Source organism: Salvelinus alpinus, chromosome 3, assembly GCF_045679555.1.
Source record: "Salvelinus alpinus chromosome 3, SLU_Salpinus.1, whole genome shotgun sequence".
In the NCBI taxonomy this organism is placed as follows: domain Eukaryota; kingdom Metazoa; phylum Chordata; class Actinopteri; order Salmoniformes; family Salmonidae; genus Salvelinus; species Salvelinus alpinus.
The window spans coordinates 44,885,902-44,913,266 of NC_092088.1; the positions used below are offsets into that span (position 1 = coordinate 44,885,902).

Genomic DNA, 27,365 nt, shown 5'->3' on the forward strand with positions numbered 1-27,365 from the left:
CAACCTCAGGAGGCTGAAGAAATTTGACTTTTCACCCAAAACCCTGACAAACTTTTACAGATGCACAATCGAGAGCATCCTTTCGGGCTGTATCACAGCCTGGTACGGCAACTGCACCGCCCTCAACCGCAAGGCTCTCCAGAGGGTGGTGCGGTCTGCACAACGCATCATGACACCTACAGCACCCGATGTCACAGGAAGGTCAAAAAGATCATCAAGGACAACAACTACCTGAGCCACTGCCTGTTCACACTTCCTGCCTATCATCCAGAAGGCGAGGTCAGTACAGGTGCATCAAAGCTGAGACCGAGAGATTGAAAAACAGCTATCTCAAGGCCATCAGACTGTTATATAGCAATCACTAACTCCAAGAGGCCGCTGCCTACATTGAGACCCAATCGCTGGCCACTTTAATAAACGGATCACTAGTCACTTAAAACAATGCCACTTTAAATAATGCCACTTTAATAATGTTTACATATCTTACATTACTCATATCACATGTATACACTGTATTTTATACCATCTAGTGTACCTTGCCTATGCCGCTCGGCCATCGCTCATCCATATACTTATATGTACATATTCTCATGCACCTGTTTAGATGTGTGTGTATTAGGTAGTTGTTGGGGAATTGTTAGATTACTTGTTAGATATTACTGCACTGTCGGAACTAGAAGCACAAGCATTAGTACACTCGCATTACCATCTGCTAACCATGTGTATGTAACCAATCAAATTGTATTTGATTTTGAAGACATGCCTACAAAATTCCCCTGCAAAGGGCTACTATTGACAAGAACGATTTGTTAAAGTCAATCAGCTGGGGGAGATTTACAGACAGTACTTTGAGATGAGGAAGGGGGTTTTGGTTGTGCAGGGTACTGCTTAGACAGAAAATGTATTGTTGTGTATGAGAGCGATTGAGGTGCCATTTCTCCTCAATCTCCCATACACAACACTTCATACTGTGTAAGAACTGCCTTCCTACTTTTCACACCTTCTTTAGCCCCCCAGCCCATTCACTTTGTTGGCTGAATTTTCCTCTCAAAAGCAACTCCCAATGTCCCCTTATTGTCCCTAAACAATACACTAGCCAGGTTGATACAGTACCTTTACCAATGTGTTACCCTTACCAGCGTTTTGCCCTACGTTGCTCCAAAATCTTCTGCAAGAGGACCAAACAGTTGGTGGTTAAGAAGCCCTAAACTATTTTCAGCAGTCTTATCCAGTTGGCCGTACACCGCAGACAGGACAAGCCCATCGACATAAGCACAAACAGTCTCAGCTTCCCCAGCCCACCATGCCGAACATAACTGCTAGTGTACCGAAGTTGGATAATGGACTATGGCTGCATTTACACAGGCAGCCCAATTCTGACCAGTTCTGAAAAAGATCTGATGTGATTAAGATCAATTACTAGAAAAAATATCAGAATTGGGCTGCCTGTGTAAACGCAGCCAGTGTGGCTCAGCATAAGACAATGTCGAACACACAGTGGTCTCCAACCCTGTTCCTGGAGAACTACTCTCCTGTAGGTTTTTCGCTTCAACCTCAGTTGTAACTAACTTGGTTCAGCTGATCAACCAGCTAATTATTAGAATCAGGTGTGCTAGATTTAGGTTGGAGTGAAGACCTACAGAACGGTAGCTCTGCATGAACAGGGTTGGAGAGTCCAGATTTTAAACCACCATAAAATAAATATGGGTATTTTCTATCAATCTTTGAAATTTGTCTGCCCTGATGGATTTACAGAAGATATTTATATAAGCTGTATAGGGCTCTGTAGCATCAAACAGATGCTAGACATTCAGATATCCAAAGAATGTTTGTTTATTTGTCAAATTCTAAAATACAGGGGAGTATTCACTCGTTATGCTAACTCAAGAAAACTAGGTATTACAACAAGAATGTTATAACTGTAAACGTAACATACAAAAAAAAGACGTCCAATGTCTCTATCGAAGAAGGACAACCATATCTACGCCCCAAAAACGTATAGTGCGATCAGTATAACTTAGAGCCTTTGCAAAATGCAACGAAGCAGGACTACATACATTTTTAGATCTCACCCCCCCCCATCAATACACCGGAAGCCATCATAGAGTGTATCATTCAGTGCGCAAAGCCCTGACCTGCCTTCCTCCTGGGCAATTATGTGTGAAACACATTTCACTGTCCTAGAAATGCCTCAGACTATGAAAACAAGCCCAGATTCCCCCAGAGGGAAATTCCCCCTTTTATGGCTGACTCCTGATTCTCTCAGTCATTCGCACACACTTGTGATTTAGGATTGAGATGACTTGCTAGATGAGTCAGGTGGGGAGACGCTGGAGAAATTAGAAGCATGCTGTGGGGTGATGTGAGGACACACAACACAAGTGTGCAGTGTGCACATCGAAACACACACCCAATCCTGGCTGCCTTTCTGCACACTAGCAGAGCTCTGGCAGACATCAGGGGGTAGGGGTAGCCTGCGAACGTAGGAAAAGGGGTGATTCAGTACATTTCTGCTCCCCAAGAAAACAGATAAAGATGTAGTCCGTTGCCATGGAAACAGGCGGAGTTATTTTTTGTGATGAGGGAGAGGATATGTGGGGCGGATGGTCAAACACACAAGACATGATGACACATGCCATGGGGACACATTGGTCAGTACTCGGTACCAACATCCCTTTCCCTCTGTCCCTTCCAGCCTCTGTCTACCTCTTTATCAATATTTCCAAGAAAATAAATGTGCGAGAGGAGCAGTGGGAAACAGTGAGAGAGCACTCAATAGTTTCAAGTGACAGTAAGAGAGAGGTAGGTGACATAGGCCTAGCTATGTAGCAAGAAGAGATGAGATACAAGATATAAGAATGAGAGAGAGAGAGAAAGCAGGGCAGTGATGACAGGGATGAGCAGAGGGCATGGCAGCAATCCCTCTGGCCAGATCAGTAGAGACGAGTTGGGCTGCAACCAGAGAGAGAGGTTCTGCCTCTCACTCACTCTCTCCAGCAGGCATCCAGCACTCAGCGTCACTTTGTCCTGGCTCCCAGGCCTGCTTATTCATCTTACCATATGATAAAGGGTCACCTGAACCCGGGCCAAGCAGCCATGTGAACTAAACTCTCAGCACAGCAGGGGGTTGGATGGATTGATGGGACAACACAACATTGGATCAACTCAATAAAACAAGAGTGGTATGGTCAACAGAAACACAACAGCCCAAACACAGGGGCTAACACACACTTCCAAGGCAGCCCTACAGCACTTTTTCCATTGGGAGCCACACTTCAAAATGAGCTTATGATGAATGTGTAAATACATTGTTTTTGTAGTTTCTTTAATACCTTTTTATTTGTATATAGGCCTAAGTGATGGATTCACAGTTGTAATTCTTTTACCTTTGCTTTGCTACACTAAACCATTTCTGAAACCGCATAGGGCATTTAAATGCAGTGGAGGATAACATACATTAAGTTGAAAATTGGCCTCTTCGAAAAAGCTAGCCCCTGCTTTTTCGCCTGGATTAACAATCACAACATGAGAAATACCAAAAAAATTGTCATTGCTTGCATCATAATAAGCAACAAATACTTTGTGTCGAAGTAATCTTCCCGCTGTGACCAATAGGATGGCTATTAGCCTGCACAGTGCAATAAAAGGTTCCAATAAACCACCAATAACACTAATCCTTGGGAAATCCCATATGAACCATGTCAGTCATAAAATGGTAGGCCTATATTATGTCCTTCAAATGATCAGCATTATATAAAATGAGGGTGAAAACTGGGTGAGGAGTAGTATAGTTGAGATGGAGAGATGCCGTGATGTTGGCACCCTGAACTCTAACTGCTTTGGCCATGAAAAGGCCAAAACCCACAGACACGTCTTGCCTCAGGGACAAATTCTTAATTCTTGAGCAATATAGCAGAAATTCCACCCAGCCTTTCAGACGACCCGGTGATGTCATCATATGGGTCAACCAAATACCTTCTATCATCCTGAGACAATAATCCAGACACTTGACGAAACAGTTGCACTGACAGATTATAAAGTTGATTGAAGTTGAGTTGAACGGGTTTAAAGTTTATGAAAGCTTATGGGGGGAAAAAGTCAGACTAGAGTTCATCAAAGGGAACACTGTACACACCATGACTATGTAATTACATCACTATTCTACTCTGACACACAGACCATCACCCCACTACAACGGAGGGGTGGGCCAGAGTGCAGCGAGTCCTGTCATGGGCACCAAAACCTGTTAATCCACACATTTAGGTCTGGCGTGATGAAGAACGATCGTGTGATGGTGAAATCAGTTCATGTAACTGATGTTGAGGTGACATCTTTTAGAACATCTCACCCACTGATAGTGACCTTCAATCTGTATCTATGAACAGTATTTGTAAAAAGATGACTGGTCAACATGTATAGCAATAGCCTAATAAAATAAGAACCATGATTCACGATCACACTGATATCTACAAGATCCTAATACTCGCATTATTATCACACTATTTTGAATTAACTTCACAAACATTTCTGTCAAATGTTACGTGAGTACACGGTACAATGCAGCATCCAGTGGAGTCGGTATAATATCAAATAAAAGGAATGTAAATAAATGTTGTCCTCATTTCGATCACTAAATATAATTGACGTAAAGAGCAGGTGCATGAAAACATGAGAGGATGACGAACTCAATTCAGTCACGTCTGCTATTCTGTTATTTCGAAGGTAAACATTTACATTACCAGTATAATAACTGTGTAATAGGCAAATCAAGTGTAGCCTACCAGAAGTCTCCACTCATTCAGAGCGAATAACTTACTTCAACGTTATCTTGTTGTGAATCGCCCCGACATATTGAAACATTTCGCGATGTGCACATGGATGGATTCATGAACGGATACATGTAATAGTTCTGCGAAACATTCCTCGCGAGTGGTTTAAAGCGGCTTGACTGTCAACTCATCTCTCAGAGAACAATGAACAGACTCCGAGCAATGCAGAATCCCGGGCCTCACTTCCAAAGCTCTATTAGCCTACCGTTATTCACAGACAATGCAAGGGCTAAAACTTATATTAAGTGTTTCCGCTGCCTCTCATTGGAGCTCCACCGACAAAACCGGAGATAATTATTCCCAGAAACTTCAAAGACTGTAACGTTGTATGAAAGTAAAGGTAATGTGTAATAACAACTTGCCCAAATGTATTAAAATTCCTTTTGAAAACAACAAATCAAACACAGTCCTCTAAAATAGTAGCACGAACAATTTACCTTTTCATTCAAAGGGAACATTTATCCGGATACGGTATTTCCCAAGTTAGACCCCCATGCTAACCTTAGCTTCAGCTGCAGGATCTTCAACCCTCTAAAATTCCGCATACCAATTTCAGCAGGCATTGAACTAATAATGTGCTCTGACTCTCTGCTGAGTTGGAAGCTGTGCGGGGGGAGGATGGCGCCATTACCTGCAGTCTGAAACAATGACAGGCAGCCCCCCTAAAATCACAGTGGAGGGGGCGAGTCTACACGTTTTTGCATGTTTGATGGCACTCGACCTCGCAGACCGCAGTGCAAGATATGTACTGAACAAACATTACTCAGTTTAGCAGTGTTCTGCTATATGTTGATACTTTGTAGCCTAATAATGAATAAGCGATTTTGATAGTTGGAGGAAGGCGTCACGATACAGTTTGTAGCCTCATCGACCTTGAAATAGACTATTGAAGAATTTTACATGAAAGAATATTAGTAAACCTGAAATAGAGTACCTAAAATAAAAACATTTGAACGTGGTTGATCACTCAAATACTATGAGTTTCACCATACCCATCTGAATTTGTCTGGATAGTGACAATAACCAGCCACAGGCCTAATGTGTATTCAGTGGAGAGTATGGAGGGAACTCTATCGATTTCTTTAATGATTAGAGGCAGCACATGTTCAAATCAATAGATGTCAACCAACTGGCCCCTGATTCATTCCATGAAAAGAGTGCCTTTTGCGTCCCTTTGATATTGTAAGTATAGAAATTGTGCACCAATACTGAACTTTAAAAGCCAGTTATATTAAAATTAAGTGCCCTTCAATATAGACTACATGTATGGAGAATTCAATAAATCTGTTTTTTTATATGAATAATGACTTGCTATTCAGCATTTTTGACATGTCCCTCTATGCACCCTCTGTGACTTCTAGGACTAGCTCTTCGAAAACTTTGCTTACAAGCATTTCGCTACACCCGCAATAACATCTGCTAAACACGTGTATGTGACCAATACAATTTGATTTGAATATGTTAACCCGCTTAATCCCAAAATGTCACAATCCTTGTAAAGCCCTAGATATTTTGTTGCTTTGACAAAGTCATTTCTGAAAATTATTATTAATTTAACGTGACTAGTGATTCATTTACGTCTGCCCGTTGAAAATGGCAGATTTGGGAACTAATAAGCACCCAAATTTGAACGTAGTTGCTGGAGAGTAAGTAGTCACAGCTCTGTCTCTGTGCTTCACAGCACTGTATGGGTTTTGACTGACAGCCATTCTGAACTTGAGCACTGCGCACGACAACAAGGGGCCCCCATCTCTCCCTCTGAGCGAAATGCTGTAGATTAAGATGACTCAATATATTCTGAAAGATGAGACGTTGAGGATTATAATAAATACCGCTTTGATATCATACAAGCAAGCCAAACACCCGTGAGTCCAAACGTGCACTTCACATTTCCAAATCATAAAATTAATGTAATATACTGTGTCAATGTTTATGATCACTATCTTTGATGTACAGTTACAAGATGAAATGGTATAATACCCTGGGTTGTTTTGAACAGAATGAGCCGGTTTGTTTATTGTGAAGAACATTTGCTGTGGCACACGCACTTGAATGGACTCATGACTCCTTTTTATGTGCAATAGAACAAGCTTTCAAATTATGCCCACCTGACCCAGATTGCGATTTATAATGGACCGTTTTTGTGTGATGGTGGGGACGCAGCGTTGTGTTCCAAACAAAACAATTACAAGTGTACTTGCTCTAGCTACTCAACAGCACAGCAAGGAGAGCTGAGTCATAAAAGTGCATTGAAATAGCTTAGGAACTGTGCACACTTTGGAGAGGTGTGTGTGGCCACTTGGAGACACCAGTTAGTCCTCTCACTCAAACCCATGTAATTATTTGGTCTTATGTTGCACCTACCCCACATTTTTCAGGAATAGCCTTATCATGTTACTGAATGTATTTTCAGATTTCGACATCAACAATCCATATAGGCCAATTCCCATGAGTGTAAATGAAACATTGAATACATCTAATAGTCAAATCATAGTGTAAAAGCAGGTGAGCTGGTTCTAGTCTTTTTGGCCATTTTCTGGTGTTTGGTGATAGAAAACTGAGCAGGTCGAGCATATCCATAGATAGACAGGCTACAAATGTTTTAACAATACATTTTTTTAAATGAAGCTTACATTCAATTGCCACTCCCTGTTGCACTCAACAAGCTTCCATACACCCTGTCACAATGTGATTCATAGCTGATTTAAGATTAAATAAGCAACCCTGTTATGATCAATCCTGTTACTTTATTTGGCACTTAATAGCCACTTACTATAGTATTTTTTTTAAATGTAACCTCGAGTGCAGTGTCCTTAGCTAGCTAGCTAGCTATGTTGTGCTAGCTACTGAATATGCTAACGTTAGCTACCTAAACATTTGGCTATGGGCTGGCACTGGCAGTATGGGAATATGGAGAGTAAATTAAATTATTTCTTTGTCATCCTGCTAGGTAGTTATCTAGCTGTGGCCATCTGGTTAATAAAAACAAGGGCTTTCTACAAAATAGCAACATTAGCCCAGCTAGCTTGGAATTTAGACCATAAGCAACACACACAGACATGCATTGCCAAATAATGCTACTGCCACCTTCTGGTTTGGAATATTTTAACAAGGCTGAGTGGCTGAAGATTATTATTGTATTTAACATTTTCTGTGTGTCCCTGATATCACTTTCCACCCTTTTAGTTTGTAGTAATTTAAGAAAACAGCCCCTTCCCACAATGACATCCAGGAAGTGGGTGGGGAAACAATGGTGCAAAGCTAAATAAATATAAACACTCGGGTTTCATCTATTTTCCATGTTTAATGACGCTAGTCTATCTCACTCGGTTTCATCTATTTTCCATGTTTAATGATGCTAGTCTAGCTCACTCACCCAAAAGTTACGAGGTCCCAAAAGGCACCGGATAATAGGAATGACCCCCTAGGCGTCTATGCACCACATAGCCCTCCTCCACCCATAGATGATTAACAGGGCTATGTTACAGCTTAAGCTGGAGTGCTGCCAGACAGGGAACTCTGAAAAAAAGGTGGCTGTGCCATACGAGTACTCTACACTCTTAGAAACAAGGGTAAGGTTAGGATACAGTATTGTTCCCTGGGGTACAAAAATATAAAAATATACATAATGTACCTTCAGAGGTACACATAATGATCTCACATGGTGTTGTTCAGTACCTTTTAGGGTACATGTGCAGATAAAGAGTATAATTGTAAAAAAAATCTAAATATTTTTAATACAAAAAGGTACAATAATCATACTCTCACTCTCAAAAAAAGAGGTACGGTGTGAAGGTACATTTCTGTTTTTCTGTGTATAAACTTATTTTTTGCAACCTTAAAGCAATTAACGGCTTTGTCTCTGGGGTGGTACCCTAAAAAGGCACATATGTACCATAATCATTATCATTATCATATTTCCCAGTATTCTCTACTGGAGGTTGTGTTTTAAGAATTGTTTTTAATATCTGTATGTACATTGATTGATTGATTGATTAATTCAACAACCATGTCTGTCACTAACAAATACGGTAGGGCTGGTAACTACAATTCACTCGAAAAGGCAAAGCACACTGGGAAATTATATTGGGGGCATGGTTTAGTGGGGGTGTGGCTATCAGTTCGTTATTTTTGGCCACCCGTGAGTAGAAGTGCTGTACCAATTGATGTGGCCATGGTAGAAGTACATTTTTGTCACTTACTAGAAACATATGGCTTTGTCAGTGTGGTGATTCCCTATAAAGACAAATTGTACCCTTTCTAAAAGCATGCTTTTTTATCTTAAAAAAAGGTACTATCTGAAGTAGGAACTGGGGTGCAATTATGTACCTATAACTGAAAGGTATAAAGGATGACCTTACTGGATACCACCCCAGTGACAAGCGGTTGTACCTCTTTAAGAACAAATCTAAACCTTTATTTCTGAGCGTGTACCTTTCTCGATATAAATAGTATGAAGTGGTGCTCATTAGAAATGAATTAACACTGCAGTTTCTCTGTTCTGGATTAAAGCTATCACAGTGCCTGTGTGTCACTGATGCGATAACACAGTCACATTGCTCAATCGGAGTTAAAGAAGGACCGCAAAGTGGTTGTTTTTAAAGGTGGCAAATGTCCAACCGAGAAAGAGACCATAACAAGATGTTGACCTTTGAGAGGAGTCAGTGATGAAAGCGTGAGTTGATTCACAACAAAACAATTTTCACACGAAACTGTGCATGACTAAAAAGGTGGAGGATGATTTTCTGTAAATTCCACAGAGGAAGGAAGGGAGGAGAGAGACCGGCCAACATTAAACTTTAAATTGCCGGATTAATAGTTGTGGGAACCCTCAGGGTGTGAGGCTTTACTTGAAACATTTTAATAAAGGGATAAAAGTTCCACTGCACTGCAATTGAAACAGAAATCGCAAGGGACATTTGCAAAACTTCACAAAGAGACTTGAAAAGCTCTAATATTCAATGCTTTACACTTACAGAGACTTAGCTGACTGACGCTATGGATATACAACTTATAGGTTCCTCCATGCAGCGTCACGATCGGACTGTGTGTCCTTGACCTTATTTTGTACTGCCTATGCACACAAGACTCTACACTGACTCACACAAACCCACACAGACACACACACACACACCATTAGTTTTTTATACAGTTGAACTCAGAAGTTTACATACACTTAGGTTGGAATCATTAAAACTCGTTTTTCAACCACTCCACAAATTTCTTGTTAAAAAACTATAGTTTTGGCAAGTCTTTTAGGACATCTACTTTGTGCATGACACAAGTAGTTTTTCCAACAATTGTTTACAGACAGATAATTTTACTTATAATTTACTGTATCATAATTCCAGTGGGTCAGAAGTTTACATACACTAAGTTGACTGTGCCTTTAAACAGCTTGGAAAATTCCATAAAATTATGTTATAGCATAAAAAGCTTCTGATAGGCTAAATGACATAATTTGAGTCAATTGGAAGTGTACCCACAGGTACTGTATTTCAAGGCCTACCTTCAAACTCAGTGCCTCTTTGCTTTATATCATGGGAAAAGCAAAAGAAATCAGCCAAGATTGTAGACCTCCACAAGTCTGGTTCATCCTTGGGAGCAATTTCCAAACGCCTGAAGGTACCGCGTTCATCTGTACAAACAATAGTACGCAAGTATAAACACCATGGGACCACGCAGCCTTCATACCACTCAGGGAGGAGACGCGTTCTGTCTCCTAGAGACGAACGTAGTTTGGTGCGAAAAGTGCAAATCAATCCCAGAACAACAGCAAAGGACCTTGTGAAGATGCTGGACAAAACAGGTACAAAAGTATCTAAATTCACAGTAAAACGAGTCCTATATTGACATAACCTGAAAGGCCGTTCAGCAAGGAAGAAGCCACTGTTCCAAAACCACCATAAAAAAGACAGACTACGGTTTTCAACTGCACATGGGGACAAAGATCGTACTTTTTGGAGAAATGTCATCTGGTCTGCTGAAACAAAAATAGAACTGTTTGGTCATAATGACCATCGTTATGTTTGGAGGAAAAAGGGGGAGGCTTGCAAGCCGAAGAACACCATTCCAACCGTGAAGGACAGGGGTGGCAGCATCATGTTGTGGGGGTGCATTGCTGCAGGAGGGACTGGTGCACTTCACAAAATAGATGACATCATGAGGATGGAAAATTATGTGGATATATTGAAGCAATATCTCAAGACATCAGTCCGGAAGTTAAAGCTTGGTCGCAAATGGGTCTTCCAAATGACCCCAAGCATACTTCCAAAGTTGTGGCAAAATGGCTTAAGGACAACAAAGTCAAGGTATTGGAGTGGCCATAACAAAGCCCTGACCTCAATCCTATAGACAATTTGTGAAAAGAACTGAAAAAGCATGTGCGAGCAAGGAGGCCTACATACCTGACTCAGTTACACCAGCTCTGTCAGGAGGAATGGGCCAAAATTCACCAAACTTATTGTGGGAAGCTTGTGGAAGGCTACCCAAAACGTTTGACCCAAGTTAAACAATTTAAAGGCAATGCTACCAAATACTAATTGAGTGTATGTAAACTTCTGACTCACTGGGAATGTGATGAAAGAAATACAAGCTGAAATAAATGATTCTATCTACTACTATTCTGACATTTCACATTCTTAAAATAAAGTGGTGATCCTAACTGACCTAAGACAGGGACTTTTTACTAGGATTAAATGTCAGGAATTGTGAAAAACTGAGTTTAAATGTATATGGCTTAGGTGTATGTAAACTTCCGACTTCAACTGTATGTACATCACCGTTGATTGGGAAACTGTTCCATTATGAGAACTGTCTAACAAATTGCTTATGCTCCCGTAATTGGATTACAACAGCAGTGTACTCCCACTGGTGAGATTTGGAAGCCAAGACCATACACACGCCTGAGCACACACACACACACACACACACACACACACACACACACACACACACACACACACACACACACACACACACACACACACACACACACACACACACACACACACACACACACACACACACACAAAGTGCAGACTAAGTGACCTATATAAATTAACACAAATATACATTGGCACCAGTGGAGGCTGGTGGGAGGACGGGCTCATTGTAAAGGCTGGAATGGAATGAATGGAACGGTATCAAACACATCAAACATATAAACCACGTTTGAATCCATTCCATTGATTCCATTCAAGCCATTACAATGAGCCTGTCCTCCTATAGCTCCTCCCACCAGCCTCCACTGATGTACATATCTACCTCAATTACCTCGTACCCCTGTACTGGTACTCCCTGTATATAGCTTCTTGTGTATTTTATTCCTATTGTGTTATTTATTTGTTTTTCTGTTTTTTTACTCTGCATCATTAGGAAAGGGCTTGTAAGTAAGCATTTCACTGTAAAGTCTACACCTATTGTATTCGGCGCATGTGACAAACACAATTTGATTTGATTTTGATTGGTTAAAGGCAGTAATCTTGTTAAATCACAAATACTACACTCTCCTTGCTACAATTCCCTAGCACCAGAGTATAGAAAGCGTTATATGTGGTGTGAAAAGGAGGCCAAAATATTTCTAACTCTATTGAGAAACTACATGGAGTTAATGCTAGGAAGTCTGTGTTCGCACTAGGAACATGGTCACTATTCATCAACATAATCTGATCCATGATAAGTCACATTAGGCTTTGTGTGTAACATTTTTCATAGTTCTCTGAGAACAACAATAGTATGGTTGAAAAAGCCACACTTGTGTGAATCAATGTGATCATGAAAAAAAGCCCTTTTCGACTCTGTTCTAAGCTTTCATCACAGACAGAACAATGATACAGATATTTCACAAGATGTATAAATGTGAAGCATCCGCTTGGCGTTGACACTCACTACCAAATATGGAAGTGGGAGAAGATGGAACGAGATGGATTTTGGCCGACACTCTGCACATTTTCTCATCGATGAAACATTTGATCTCAATATAGTTTTCTGTCCCAAAACTACAATCTGTTACGAACAGAGTGGACTAAGTTTTGTAGACTTAGCCCTTTGGCGAAGTTTAAAAAAATTGCCTTGTTTAGAAGGAGTGCAAAGGCAAATTGAGTTATTGAACATGTGCACTCTACAGAGTAGGTGTTCCTTAACGGAAATATGCAAATCTGTGCTAAAACACACTAATAGGATCTTGCTAGCTAGTGCTTGGCTCTGCCCACCTCCTTACTTGTTCTTCCCACTATGACTCATTTGTTCCCGTTTGAAACAACAGGCTGTGGTCTATCTTGGTTAAGTTATAAGTTATAAAAAATCTTTGCTTTCATCCTTTGTTGGGGGCTTGTACTTTGAGAAGATTGGTCGACTTTTGATCCCTTTCCAGCTCATTTGCAGAGCAACAGGTGCCTGCTCCAACTCTTAATCTGCATCCATCACTAGGATCAAATAAACACGTTTGAAGGCTGCAGCACGGCCTCTAATCTGCACACTTATGAAATGAAGCCCAGAGAACATCACACGCACAACCCAGAAAACAATGTGTACCGTGTGAACACTTCTATGTGTCCTGTGAGAACTATTACAGAGAAGAGTCCCCTATTCCAAGAAAAGCATTGGTTACTTCAAATAAAGATTAAAAGGGACTGAAAGTTGCAAGCTTTGATTTGGGAATTAGAACACTTTCCAACAACAGGCCATTCATTCAGAAGACAATAGCTGTTATTTGAAAACAAAGCATTATGCCCCGTAACAATGCACCGGCTTCCTCTTCTCCAAAGGCCCCCACTCGGCCCGCTAACAAAGGGGGGTCCACATCCAGACCAATTAATAAGGATTTTGTTTTGCTTTTTCAACTCGGCTTTCAGGAAATTCCCTCAGGACAAATATGTGTTTGTGTGCGTGTGTATGTGTGTGGGAGAGAGGATGGATGTTGGTGGTTTTTATGCCGTTCAAGTTTGTTCAAGTTAACTTAGAAAAGCATACTTGAAATGCCCATATGCCGCTATGTAATAACAGAAACACAGAACCTTTTGTGTCATAATAATCCAATACTTGGACATTCAAAATGATTAATAGTAACAACAGTGTGAGGAAACAAAAATTGGGGGATTTTTACTACATAAAATAAGCAAGTTAGTGGATTGTAATTTCACAGTAAAATGTCATAAAAAGACTAACTCATCTCTTTATTTATTTATTTTTATTTAACCTTTATTTAACCAGGTAGGCAAATTGAGAACACGTTCTCATTTACAATTGCGACCTGGCCAAGATAAAGCAAAGCAGTTCGACACATACAACAACACATAGTTACACATGGAGTAAAACAAACATATAGTCAATAATACAGTGAAAAAAAAAAAATAAGTCTATATACAATGTGAGCAAGTGAGGTGAGATAAGGGAGGTGAAGGCAAACAAATATATGTATAAATAAATAAAAATATAAAAGGCCATGGAGGCGAAGTGAGTACAACACAGCAAGTAAAAAAAATAAAAAAATAAAAAATAAAAAAATAAATAAAAAAAATAAAAAAAAATAAAAAAAAAATAAATAAAAATAAAAAAAACAAAAAAAAAAACAATGGAATGGTTGGTTTGCAGTGGAAGAAAGTGCAAAGTAGAGACAGAAATAATGGGGTGCAAAGGAGCAAAATAAATTAATAAATAAATACAGTAGGTAAAGAGGTAGTTGTTTGGGCTAAATTGTAGATGGGTTATGTACAGGTGCAGTAATCTATGAGCTGCTCTGACAGCTGGTGCTTAAAGCTAGTGAGGGAGATAGGTGTTTCCAGTTTCAGAGATTTTTGTAGTTCGTTCCAGTCATTGGCAGCAGAGAACTGGAAGGAGAGGCGTCTCTGACTCATCCTAGTTCTGCTTTTGCAAAATAAATGAGCAGGTTAACTTCTGTCAAGCGTTGCAAACAGAGATATGTGTCATTTGACTCTGTGACAGGACCTATGATACCGTAGACCTACAGTACAGTACCTTATTTTACTGTGTCCACAGACTCCACTTCCTGAATGACATCATGCGACCTAGCTCTTAGTCAGCCACCTTGGCTGAAACACTGTTAACTCCTAGTGTCATATGATGGTATCTAAACACACACCCTGGGTCTGTTCTCAGTCACTCAATACGACCCTGCTCCATAACAATTATAAGCTAAATGACAGACAACAAACCTATTATTTTTATTTTATTTAACTTTTATTTAACTAGGCAAGTCAGTTAAGAACAAATTCTTATTTACAATGACGGCCTAACCCCGGCCAAAACCTAACCCGGACGACGCTGGGCCAATTGTACGCCGCCCTATGGGACTCCTAATCTCAGCCGGTTGTGGTTACAGCCTGGAATCGAACCAGGGTCTGTAGTGACACCTATAGCACTGAGACGCAGTGCCTTAGACCGCTGCGCCACTCGGGAGCCCCAAAGGCCTAACTATTAGGCCTAACTAAAACACTTGCCCTTCTGACAGGTACCTTATCATTCAGAGCAAACACAGAAGATTATAGTGGAGTTTTCCTCGGACTGTTTTGCATAACAGACTTTCTCAGTCATTTGAGTTACACAGACTTAGAGACTCTTTCAAGGTTTCCCATGAGACACTTTTTCAAGGGGAAGTTGCCTAGTGTCCTAGTTTCCTCTCTGTATGTAAATGTGAGGAAAGGATATTACCATATTCATCACAATAATGGGACAATAGACTCAGCAGGCGTCTCTCAACAAAGAGTTTTCAACATGAGATTGGGGAAGAAATTACTTGGCTTCCACGTTTTCATACATTTACTAATATGCAAATAATCAGATCTTGGATGAAGCCCAGTACAGTGAGCTGGGAGCATTGTGTGAATACTGCAGCTGGCCCATGTACTGATCTACTTCAGGTTACTATTTTAAGGGGCATAAAGAACATTAAGTCTGAAAATAATATTTTTGAATAAGGTTGAACACTCTCACATTAGCATTCAGTTACTTATTCAGGAGACAGCTGTAGTCATCCCACCTATACTTATGACTAAAATATGCTTTCCCCAAAAATACGCTATTCATGCCCCACAAGGGATTACTGGAAGAGAAACATACTGTCAGGCTATCCCGGGTGTAAAACAACCCCTTACCTTGACAAATGTGCAGTTTCAAATGAACAGGCAACACTTTTTTTTACTTACTTATATCAACATGCTGCCTGGGAGGCATCTGCACTCTGGTCTCTCTACCAGCTGTGAGCTGTGATAGTGGATCTGCTACAATGTAGGTCTTCCCAGGTGACACTGAAACAAGGACATCATCCCTGTCAGCACACACCTGTTTCCTCAGGAAGCCCCTCCCACCTCCCCTTCCCTCCCTACACTTATTAAAGAGACAGACACTCAGCGGGGCTCCCAGGAAAAAAGAAAACACACTGAACTTGACAGGGCTCGCCATACAACGAGTCTGTTTACATTACCTCTACAAGCGCTGAGATACACAAGGCATTACATAAGGTGAAGAATTCACTCTGTGCTTCAGTATAAATGGAACTGTGGAAAACAGAAACTTCTAAGACCCAGTTTTAACATTAACATGTATGTTTCAAATCAAATCAAACTTTATTTGTCACACGCACCGAATACAACAAGTGTAGACTTTACCGTGAAATGCTTACTTACAAGCCCTTAACCAAAAGTGCAGTTCAAGAAGTGCTAAGAAAATATTTACCAAGTAGACTAAAATAAAAAGTAATTGTAAAAAGTAACACAATAAGAATAACAATAACAGGGCTATATACAGGGGGCACCGGTACCGAGTCAGTGTGCAGGGGTGCTGTCAAGCCCTGACCTTAGAGAGCTTTTTATGTCTCTATTTTGGGTTTGGTCAGGGTGTGATTTGGGTGGGCATTCTATGTTCTATGTTCTATGTTTTTGTATTTCTTTGTTTTGGCCGGGTATGGTTCTCAATCAGGGACAGCTGTCTGTCGTTGTCTCTGATTGGGAACCATACTTAGGTAGCCCTTTTCCCTCCTTTCTGTGTGGGAAGTTGTCTTTGTTTGTGGCACTATAGCCCTTAAGCTTCACGGTCGTTTATGTATTGTTTATTGTTTTGTCGGCGTCATTCTAATAAAAAGGAATATGTACGCTCACCACGCTGCGCTTTGGTCCAGTTCTTTCGACGGCCGTGACAGGTGCAGGTTAGTTGAGGTAATTTGTACATGTAGGTGGGGGTGAAGTGACTATGCATAGATAATAAACAGCGAGTAGCAGCAGTGTACAAAAGGGAGGTGAGGTCAATGTAAATTATCCGGTGGTGATTTTATTAATTGTCTTATGGCTTGGGGGTAGAAGCTGTTGCGGAGCCTTTTGGTCCTAGACTTGGCGCTCCATGCGGTAGCAGAGAAAACAGTCTATAACTTGGGTGACTGGAGTCTCTGACAATTTTATGGGCTTTCCTCTGACACGCCTATTGTATATGTCCTGGATGGCAGGAAGCTTGGCCCCAGTAATGTACTGGGCCGTTCGCACTACCCTCTATAACACCTTACGGTCAGATGCCGAGCAGTTGCCATACCAGGGGGTGACGCAACCGGTCAGGATGCTCTCGATGGTGCAGCTGTAGAACCTTTTGAGGATCAGTGGACCCATGCCAAATCTTTTCAGTCTCCTGAGGGGGAAAAGGTTTTGTCGTGCCCTCTTCACGACTGTCTTGGTATGTTCGGACCGTGATAGTTCATTGGTGATGTGGACACCAAGTAACTTGAAACTCTCGACCCGATCCACTATAGCCCTGTCGATGTTAATGGGGGCCTGTTTGGCCCGCCTTTTCCTGTAGTCCATGATCAGCTCCTTTGTCTTGCTCACATTGAGGGAGCGGTTGTTGTCCTGGCACCACACTGCCAGTTCTCTGACCTCCTCCCTATAGGCTGTCTCATTGTTGTCGGTGATCAGGCCTACCACTGTTGTGTCGTCAGCAAACTTAATGATGGTGTTGGAGTCGTGTTTGGCCACGGAGTCATGGGTGAACAGGGAATACAGGAGGGGATTAAGTACACACCCCTGAAGGCCCCAGTGTTAAGGATCAGCGTGGAAGATGTGTTGTTGCCTACTCTCACCACCTGGGGGCGGCCCGTCAAGATGTCCAGGATCCAGTTGCAGAGGAAGGTGTTTAGTCCCAGAGTCCTTAGCTTAATGATGAGCTTCGTGGGCACTATGGTGTTGAACGCTGATCTGTAGTCAGTGAACAGCATTCTCACATAGGTGTTCCTTTTGTCCAGGTGAGAAAGGGCAGTGTGGAGTGCGATTGAGATTGCGTCATCTGAGGATCTGTTGGGGCGGTATGCAAATTGGAGTGGGTCTAGGGTGTCCGGGAGGATGCTGTTGATGTGAGCCATGACCAGCCCTTCAAAGCACTTCATGGCTACCGACGTGAGTGCCACGGGGCGGTAATCATTTAGGCAGGTTACCTTCGCTTCCTTGGGCACAGGGACTATGGTGGTCTGCTTGAAACATGTAGATATTACAGACTCGCTCAGAAAGAGGTTGAAAATGTCAGTGAAGACACTTGACAGTTGGTCCGCGTATGCTTCGAGTACACATCCTGGTAATCCGTCTGGCCCAGCGGCTTTGTGAATGTTGACCTGTTTAAAGGTTTTGTTCACATTGGCTACCGAGAGCGTTATCACACAGTCATCCAGAACAACTGGTGCTCTCGTGCATGCTTCAGTGCTGCTTGCCTCGAAGCGAGCATAAAAGGCATTTAGCTCGTCTGATAGCCTCGCGTCACTGGGTAGCACGCGTCTGGGTTTCCCTTTGTAGTCCATAATAGTTTTTGAGCACTGCCACATTTGGCGAGCGTCAGAGCCGGTGTAGTAGAATACAATATTAATCCTGTATTGACGCTTTGCTTGTTTAATGGTTCGTCTGAGGATAGTGGGATTTCTTATAAGCGTCCGGATTAGTCTCCTGCTCCTTGAAAGCGGCAGCTCTAGCATTTAGCTCGATGCAGATGTTGCCTGTAATCCATGGCTTCTGGTTGGGATATGTACGTAGAGTCACTGTGGGGACGACGTCGTCGATGCATCTTTTCAGTCTCCTGCCTTCTTAGGTGTTTTTCGCTTTTAAATATGCAGCAAGCATTTTGTAATGCTAAATGCTATGAAAAATGTGTCCCCAACTCCCCATAGTCAGCGACACAGACTGAAAGACATAACACTGTATAAGACTTGAATAAATGTGTGATACTGCTGTTTGCTACCGGCCCCATTCAAAAATAGCCATTTGTACAGGCTCAGTCTAAATCATTTTAATATCCATCTCACACATTAGGACTCATTGAGTCAGAGCTTCAAATTTATGGTGAGGACGTAGGCACACACAACAGTTATTGATGATGGGTCTCTGCCATTGATTGGACTTTCTAGCAGTTAAATAATAAGTCTATAAACAGTCAAGGGTCTGTGAGTGGCTAATAAATATCAATATTTCATAGCCTACTTGTTGCTTAGATGCATTGAGTAGCAATAAGTAATTTTAACACTCAATGTTTTGAGTGGACTCCTAATACTGTCACTCAAATACTACAAATAGCAATAATATGATTTCCCATTAGCAGGAGGGAGATCAGACATGTTCTGTAGGCTAAACATCAATGAACCATTTGATCGTTTCAAGCAAAATTCTACTTGATCTAGGTCTAAATCACCAAAAACACTGTCATTTGGATAATAAAAAGGTTTAGAAATTCCTGCGATGGGTCTTTGACTGAACACAAACTTGCTATATATCTCACATTGTATGACTAAATTCAGAGCTGCTAGAAAGGCCAATGTCATGATTGATTTGTCATGTGAACGTGTGACTCATTATAAAGCTAAATCCGTATCCGGCCCGCACCCTTTTTCCTTTCATTAGCCTACAGTCTCGTAAAAATCTGGGATCTGGACACATAGCGGATGTCACTCATCTGTCACCGGCCAAGCGTTTTCAGAGCAGTGGAAGGTGATGATAATTATGATATAATTCTTAATCTGTTTCATCCTTTAATCCTGCAGTGTAAAACAGGGGGACATCCTGATCTTGTGACTAGGGAATGGTATGGTAAGCTACATCAGCGACTGAGGCACATATTGTAATAACAGTGTAGTAGCAATACAGGGACAGTCTCAAATTAATAGAAAATGAATACAAAAAGTACTGATTCATTTATAGACCGTTTGCTTCAATATTAAGCCCAGCTAGATGTAGGCCAGTGTTATTCTCCCCAGAAACAGCCTGGTTTCCATGCTCCCCACAATGACAATGCAAAGGGGAAATGGAAACAAGGTCCTAAAATCTTGATAGAGGCATCCAATCAGAGCTCCCCTAAACGAAATAGAAGAAAACACAAGCAATGCAAAAGAAGCGATAGAGAGCCTTGAGGAAGAAATAGGATCTCTGGAAAGATAACAAAAATATGCAGTGGAACAATTAGCATAAAAAGACTGTGGGATAAAAGACTAGAGTGCCATGTGTCATATTCTGGCAAGCCTTTTTCTCTCTGCTCATGCTGTTGAAGTTCACTCTGTCTCAGTTGGGAATTTTTGGCAAAAATGATCCAATTCAACGCTTAGTAACAACAGGCAGTAAATAATCTGTCCAGATATGAGAGGCTACTGTTACTGTTGTTGTTTCCCCTTCAGGAGTTTTCGCCGGCACATCTATAGTGCCACTTTCCCAATTAATCCCAATGAGTCACAGTCTATCCAGGGGGGAAACACAATCTCAGTGTGCTCTGCTGATTATTCCCCGTACAGTATCAATCTGCTCTCTGCCAACAGTGTAATAGGCTAAACCAGCGCAGGTCCTCAAGCACAATAAACTATCAGTGGATTATCATAAAACCCTACGAGGCAATTTCCAAGTTTAGCTGAACACAATCAATTATTAAAATATGCACATTTGAAAACTTAAGGATTATGTGTGATTTTCTTTGAGATTCGACTCATCTCAATGTGTGGCTAACGGGGGAAGTGAAATCAACACAACTTCACTACTGCCATCTAATTAATCTCAAACTATCTTACTTCCCCTACAGTTTTCAGCACTTTCTCTCTTTCTAACTAATGTTTTATTGTGTGAGACACATTTCAAAATGTAGATAAAGCACCCATTGTTTCCTTTTAATCTGTATACAGGGGCCTCAAGACAAATTAAACTGCTGTACATTAACATGCAGTCAGACCCGGCACCATGATAAAGTCACTAAGGAGGCAGTTGAAATCTGCGAGGGAGCAACATTTTTGGTGGTTCTTGCATTGGAATTATATTGAATTCTGCTTATATAATTCTGCTATATCACAATAAACATAAAGTTCAAATACCGAGACTTCGAGATCATTGAGTGCTTTTGAAATCTGTAGACTATCTCTGCTGCACTGTATCAGCACAATGGACAGCGCCCTACAGCGACGCTGTTTTGGTAATGAATAGAGGCTACAAGATAGATAGGGCAATTCACCTATTACAAAATAATGCAAACTAAATGATGAAAGTAGTAGACTAGTTATTCATGCATGCAAAAAAATTACTGAATAGCAGTTTGGCTTAGAATAGACACATCTGCAAATGCGAATGAATGTGAACAGAACAAAAGTAGTTGGCCTGGTAAATAAAATATAAGATCGATAAAGGCATGATACAATCTATATTTATGCTAGTTACATTAACAGTAAACCAACACCGTAAAGAAAAATGCAAATGGAGATCCAAATATGGCAAAATACACTTTGGTGAACCAAATTCGAACCACGTAATCAATTAAGCAATGCCAGCCTACCATAAACACGTTTCAAATACATTTCGTTCCATTTACAGCAATGAAAACCAATAGGCTACCAATAAAACCATAATAGCATTTGCAGTAGAGGTCTTCACGGGTCCAAAAAGTTGGACCCGTTCTGAAATGGACCTGGGGATTTCCCACCCTAACACGATATGCATAAATACAAAAATGTAATATAGAGACCCGTACCGAATGAACCTGAAGACAACTAGACCCGTTCCTTATAGACCTGGTCGGATCCAGACCTGGTCCGATCCGAATGAGGGAAGCAGCAGAAAAGTCATTTTTTTAAGCTACTTTATTAACCGGAGCAGAAAAAGCGTTAGAGGAGGGAGAGAGGTGCAGCTCCAGCAGACAGGGGCGGGCCGTACTGTGAGAGAGTGACACAGTGGGCAGGGGCGGGCCGTACTGTGAGAGAGTGACACAGTGGGCAGGGGCGGGCCGTACTGTGAGAGAGTGACACTGTGGGCAGGGGCGGGCCGTACTGTGAGAGAGTGACACAGTGGGCAGGGGCGGGCCGTACTGTAAGAGAGTGACACAGTGGGCAGGGGCGGGCCGTACTGTGAGAGAGTGACACAGTGGGCAGGGGCGGGCCGTACTGTAAGAGAGTGACACAGTGGGCAGGGGCGGGCCGTACTGTAAGAGAGTGACACAGTGGGCAGGGGCGGGCCGTACTGTGAGAGAGTGACACAGTGGGCAGGGGCGGGCCGTACTGTGAGAGAGTGACACATTGGGCAGGGGCGGGCCGTACTGTAAGAGAGTGACACAGTGGGCAGGGGCGGGCCGTACTGTGAGAGAGTGACACAGTGGGCAGGGGCGGGCCGTACTGTGAGAGAGTGACACAGTGGGCAGGGGCGGGCCGTACTGTGAGAGAGTGACACAGTGGGCAGGGGCGGGCCGTACTGTAAGAGAGTGACACAGTGGGCAGGGGCGGGCCGTACTGTAAGAGAGTGACACAGTGGGCAGGGGCGGGCCGTACTGTAAGAGAGTGACACAGTGGGCAGGGGCGGGCCGTACTGTGAGAGAGTGACACAGTGGGCAGGGAGGGAGGGACAGACGAGAGACAGCAACCAACCGACTAAGCCGACTCGCGCTATAGTTGACTAATAGCTGCCATAGCCAGGTTATTTATCATCAAATATGATTTCGTAGTACCAGTCTTGACTGCATCAAACCGGGAGAAGCTAGTTAAGCTAACTAACGTTAGCTAGCTAGGCTAACTGAGGCTGCAGTGCATGGACTTTCCCATCCTACAGTTACAAATAACAACAACTCCATTCAGAATATTAAGTAGCAGCCTACCTGTTGGCACTTGGTCGGTGTAGCCTATCCTTCTCCTTTAACTTTTAATTCCGTAATTTTATTTCCATCGTCCATTGATTAGACACACTACATGACCAAAAGTACATTGCATGAACATTGCTGCGGGGACTTGCTTCCATTCAGCCACAAGAGCATTAGTGAGGTCAGGCACTGATGTTGGGCAATTAGGCCTGGCTCACAGTCGGCGTTCCAATTTATCCCAAAGGTGGTCGATGGGGTTGAGGTCAGGGCTTCGTGCAGGCCAGTCAAGTTTTTCCACACCGATCTCGACAAACCATTTCTGTATGGAATTCGCTTTGTGCACGGGGGCATTGTCATGCTGAAACAGGAAAGGGCCTTTCCCAAACTGTTGCCACAAAGTTGGAAGTACAGAATCATCTAGAATGTCATTGTATGCTGTAGAGTTAAGATTTCCCTTCACTGGAACTAAGGGAACCATGAAAAACAGCCCTCCTCCATCAAACTTTACAGTTGGCACTATGCATTCGAGCAGGTAGCATTCTCTTGGCATCCGCCAAACCCAGATTCATTCGTCGCACTGCCAGATGGTGAAGCGTGATTCATCACTCCAGCGAACGCGATTCCACTGCTCCAGAGTTCAGTGGTGGTGAGCTTTACAACATTCCAGCCGATGCTTGGCATTGTGCATGGTGATCTTAGGCTTGTATGCGGCCGCGTAGCTGGAAACCCATTTCGTGAAGCTCCATACGAACAGTTCTGATCCCGAACCTTCCTGTCATCCTTTACCTGCCTGACTCTGACCTAATTACAAACCTCTGCCTGCCCTGCCCCGAGCCTGCCGTCCTGTACCTGCCTGACTCAGACTTGATCACGAACCCCTGCCTGTCCTCGACCTGCCCTTTGCCTGCCCCGTGTTTACAATAAATCATCTGAGAATTGTACTATCTGCCTCCTGTGTCTGCATCTGGGTCATATCCCGAGTCGTGATAGTATGAACTGGCCATGACTGACCCAGCAGACTCAGTCCAGCCCCACAATGCTGTCTCCCAGCAAGGAGCCACCATTGGAAGACACAAGGAATTTCTGCAATGCCTTATGGAGGGACCATACCCTGGCAGAATGCCATGACCTGACGTTCGATACATTGCTGGAGCAATTCCCTCCTAGGCAGCGGGCCACACCAGTAATCCCCCAGATTCTCAGCAAACCCTCCACCAGCAGCGTTTCTTCCCAGCCTACCCCAGTGTCCCGGGAACCCCGCTTACCTCCTCCGGAGCACTACGCTGGAGATTCTGGAACCTGCCAGGGCTTTCTCTCCCAGTGCGCCCTCATCTTCGAGCTGCAGCCTTCTTCGTTCCCCTCCGACCACTCGAGGATAGCGTACCTCATAACGCTGATGTCCAGGAGGGCACTCGCCTAGGCTACGGCGGTGTGGGAGCAACAGTTCGTGGCGAAAGTACGGAAGGTGTTTGATTCTCCGTTGTCCGGGAGAGAGGCTGCTCGTAAGCTGCTCCAGCTTCGTCAAGGCTCCGGTAGTGTGGCAGAATACACCATGGATTTTCACACATTGGCGGCTGAGAGTGCCTGGAACCCGGAAGCATTGTTCGACATGTTCCTTCACGGATTCTCTACGAACATTTCTTAGCTACCTGCCCTTAAAAACCCAGGCTCATCAAGTAGGTATGAGTACGCTGGTGAGCCGTACAGGGAGTTTCCTATCCTCCATTGCTCGTATTCCTCTCCATGCTACCCTGTTGGGGGTGACCGGTCAAAATCTCTTCGGGTGCTCAATGACTGGGGCCAACGAGAGCTTTATGGCTCCAACGAGAGCTTTATGTTGGATGGGTGCTCTATTGGCAGAGTCACCCACACTACGTTTCCTCCGGGAGTTTATCAGCAAGGCCCGTGCCACCTCGCTCTCTCCGCATCGGCCCTATGACTGCGCCATCAACCTTCTCTCGGGTACTACACCTCCTTGGGAGTGACTTTATTCCCTGTCGGGTCCGGAGACCAAAGCGATAGATGGGTGTATTGAGGACTCTCTCACTGCTGGATTTATGCATCCCTCTTCCTCCCCTGCCAGCACAGGGTTCTTCTTTGTGGAGAAGAAGGACAAGACCCTGCGTCCGTGTATCGACTACCAGGTTCTCAATGACATTACAGTTAAAAAACGTTACCCGCTACCACTCATCTCCTCAGCTTTCGAGCCTCTCCTGAGGGCAACCATCTTCTCCAAGTTGGAACTTCGGGAAACACCTACCATCTGGTTCAGAAACAGGAAGGGGATGAGTGGAAAACTGCCTTTAACACGGTTAGCGGGCACTACGAGTACCTGGTGATGCTGTTCAGACTGACCTGTTCCAGGCCCTGGTTAATGATGTGCTCCGAGACTTGTTGAACCGATTTGTGTTTTTCTACCTTGACGACATCCCCTTCTATTCCCGGTCAGCTCAAGAGCACAGTGGTGGATTGGCCTTAACCCACGTCCAGAGTGCACCTGCAGCGTTTCCTGGGGTTTACCAATTTCTACCGTTGTTTCATCCGGGGTTACAGCACCCTTGCTTCCCCCCTCTCTGCACTCACCTCTCTCAAGGTGTCGTTCATATGGTCTCCAGCAGCTGACCAGGCATTCTCTGACCTCAAGCAGCGATTCACTACAGCCCCCATCTTAATCCACCCGGACCCGTCCAGTCAGTTTGTGGTGGAGGTCGACGCCTCGGACGTTGAAGTGGGGCTGTCCTGTCCCAACGCTCTGCATCCCTACGCCTTCCTTTCCCATCGCTCTAACCCCGCCGAGAGGAACTACGATATGGGAGTACGACACCCAGCTAACCGGATTTTGTCCCAGACTCTGCCCTTGCTCCTGTTCTGGAATGGGCACATTCCTCGAGACTCACCTGTCATCCTGGCTCCGGACCTTGGATTCAGACCTTGGATTTCATCCGACAACGGTTTTGGTGGCACACCATGGTTCCTGATGTCTCATTCGTTGCCGCCTGTACTGTGTGTGCGCAGAACAAGACTATGCGGCAAGCTCCGGCTGGCCTCCTTCAACCAATTCCTGTCCCTCACCGCCCCTGGTCCCATATATCCTAGGACTTTGTCACGGGCCTCCCGCCGTCTGACGGCAACACCACCATCCTTACGGTGGTGGACCGGTTTTCCAAAGCTGCCCATTTTATTCCCCTTCCTAAGTTGCCCCCAGCTAAGGAGACGGCCCAGCTCATGGTGCAGCATGACTTCCGGATCCATGGACTGCCGGTCGACATGGTCTCCGATCGCTGACCCCAGTTCTTGTCCCAGGTCTGGAAGGCGTTCTGAACCCTTATTGGGTCATCGGCCAGCTTGTCCTCTAGTTTTCATCCCCAGTCCAACGGCCAGTCAGAGCAAGCCAGTCAGGACCTGGAGACGACTCTTTGCTGCCTCGTCTCCACTAATCCCACCACCTGGAGCCAGCAACTCGTAGGGGTGAAATATGCTTGCAACACCCTTCCCTGTTCCGCTACGGGCCTTTCGCCTTTTAAGTGTTCCCTAGGTTGTCGGCCCCTACTCTTCCCGGAGCAAGAGGCAGAGGTCAGCACACCTTCTTCCCAGGTGTTTGTCCATTGCTGTCGACGTACCTGGAAGAGAGTCCGGGCCGCTCTTCTCAAGACCACCTCCAGGTACCGACGACAGGCAGACCACCACCGGATCCCTGCTCCCTGCTACCATCTTGGGCAGAGCATGAGCGGTCCACTTTTCATGTCCATTCTGCCCCTCCGGGTAGAGTCCCACAAACTGTCCCCCCATTTTATCGGCTCTTTCCCCATCTCCAAGATCCTTAGCCCTTCTGCTGTTTGTCTTCTGTTGCCCCGTACCCTCCATACACATTCCACTTTTCATGTGTCCAGAATTAAACCTGTCTCACAGCCCTTTGTCGCCTACTCTACACAGACCAGTGTGGCATAACCAATCAGAGCTGCAGTAGGCCTACAGGCATATGCAAATAGACCATTGCCATAACGATCTGTGCCATTCACTTTGAAGTGGACCATGCTTACAGCATGAGCGGTCGTAAGTAGATCTGCTTGTTTTGAGAAAGCGAGAGCTGCATGTAGCCATGTGTGCAGATTTGTTCATATCCTTTGCTAGTTACTGAGTTATTATCCCAGATATAGATAATGTGTAGTCACCAATGGGGGAGTGTTATTTTATTGTGTTAATTTTTCAAATTTTTTACTTTAGTTTATTTGGTGAACATTTTCTTAACTCTTCTTGAACTGCACTGTTGGTTAAGGGCTTGCAAGTAAGCATTTCACGGTAAGGACTACACTTGTATTCGGCACAGGTCACAAATAAAGCTTGATTTGATTGCTTCCTACAAGAAGAGCACACATGAAAAGCGAGTGTGGTAAAGAAACATTTTTTTTGTCTTAGATTTTGTCTGTCATTTGTAAATCTCAAACCTGTAATTTGTGCTGTGTG

General features: G+C 43.5%; 1 protein-coding gene across 2 annotated transcripts in view; it reads right to left on the bottom strand.

Annotated features, from left to right (window-relative positions):
* The window catches only part of LOC139570790 (ubiquitin carboxyl-terminal hydrolase 54-like), a 125,231-nt gene that overhangs the window by 87,933 nt on the left and 9,933 nt on the right, over window positions 1-27,365 (bottom strand). The window contains exon 1 of one of the 2 annotated variants that reach the window (XM_071392974.1): window positions 5,267-5,449. The exons of the other annotated variant lie outside the window; for it this stretch is intronic. The gene's annotated coding sequence lies outside the window, so the exon portion shown is untranslated. Of the gene's footprint in view, window positions 1-5,266; window positions 5,450-27,365 lie in introns of those variants that run through there. 2 annotated transcript variants of the gene reach the window in all.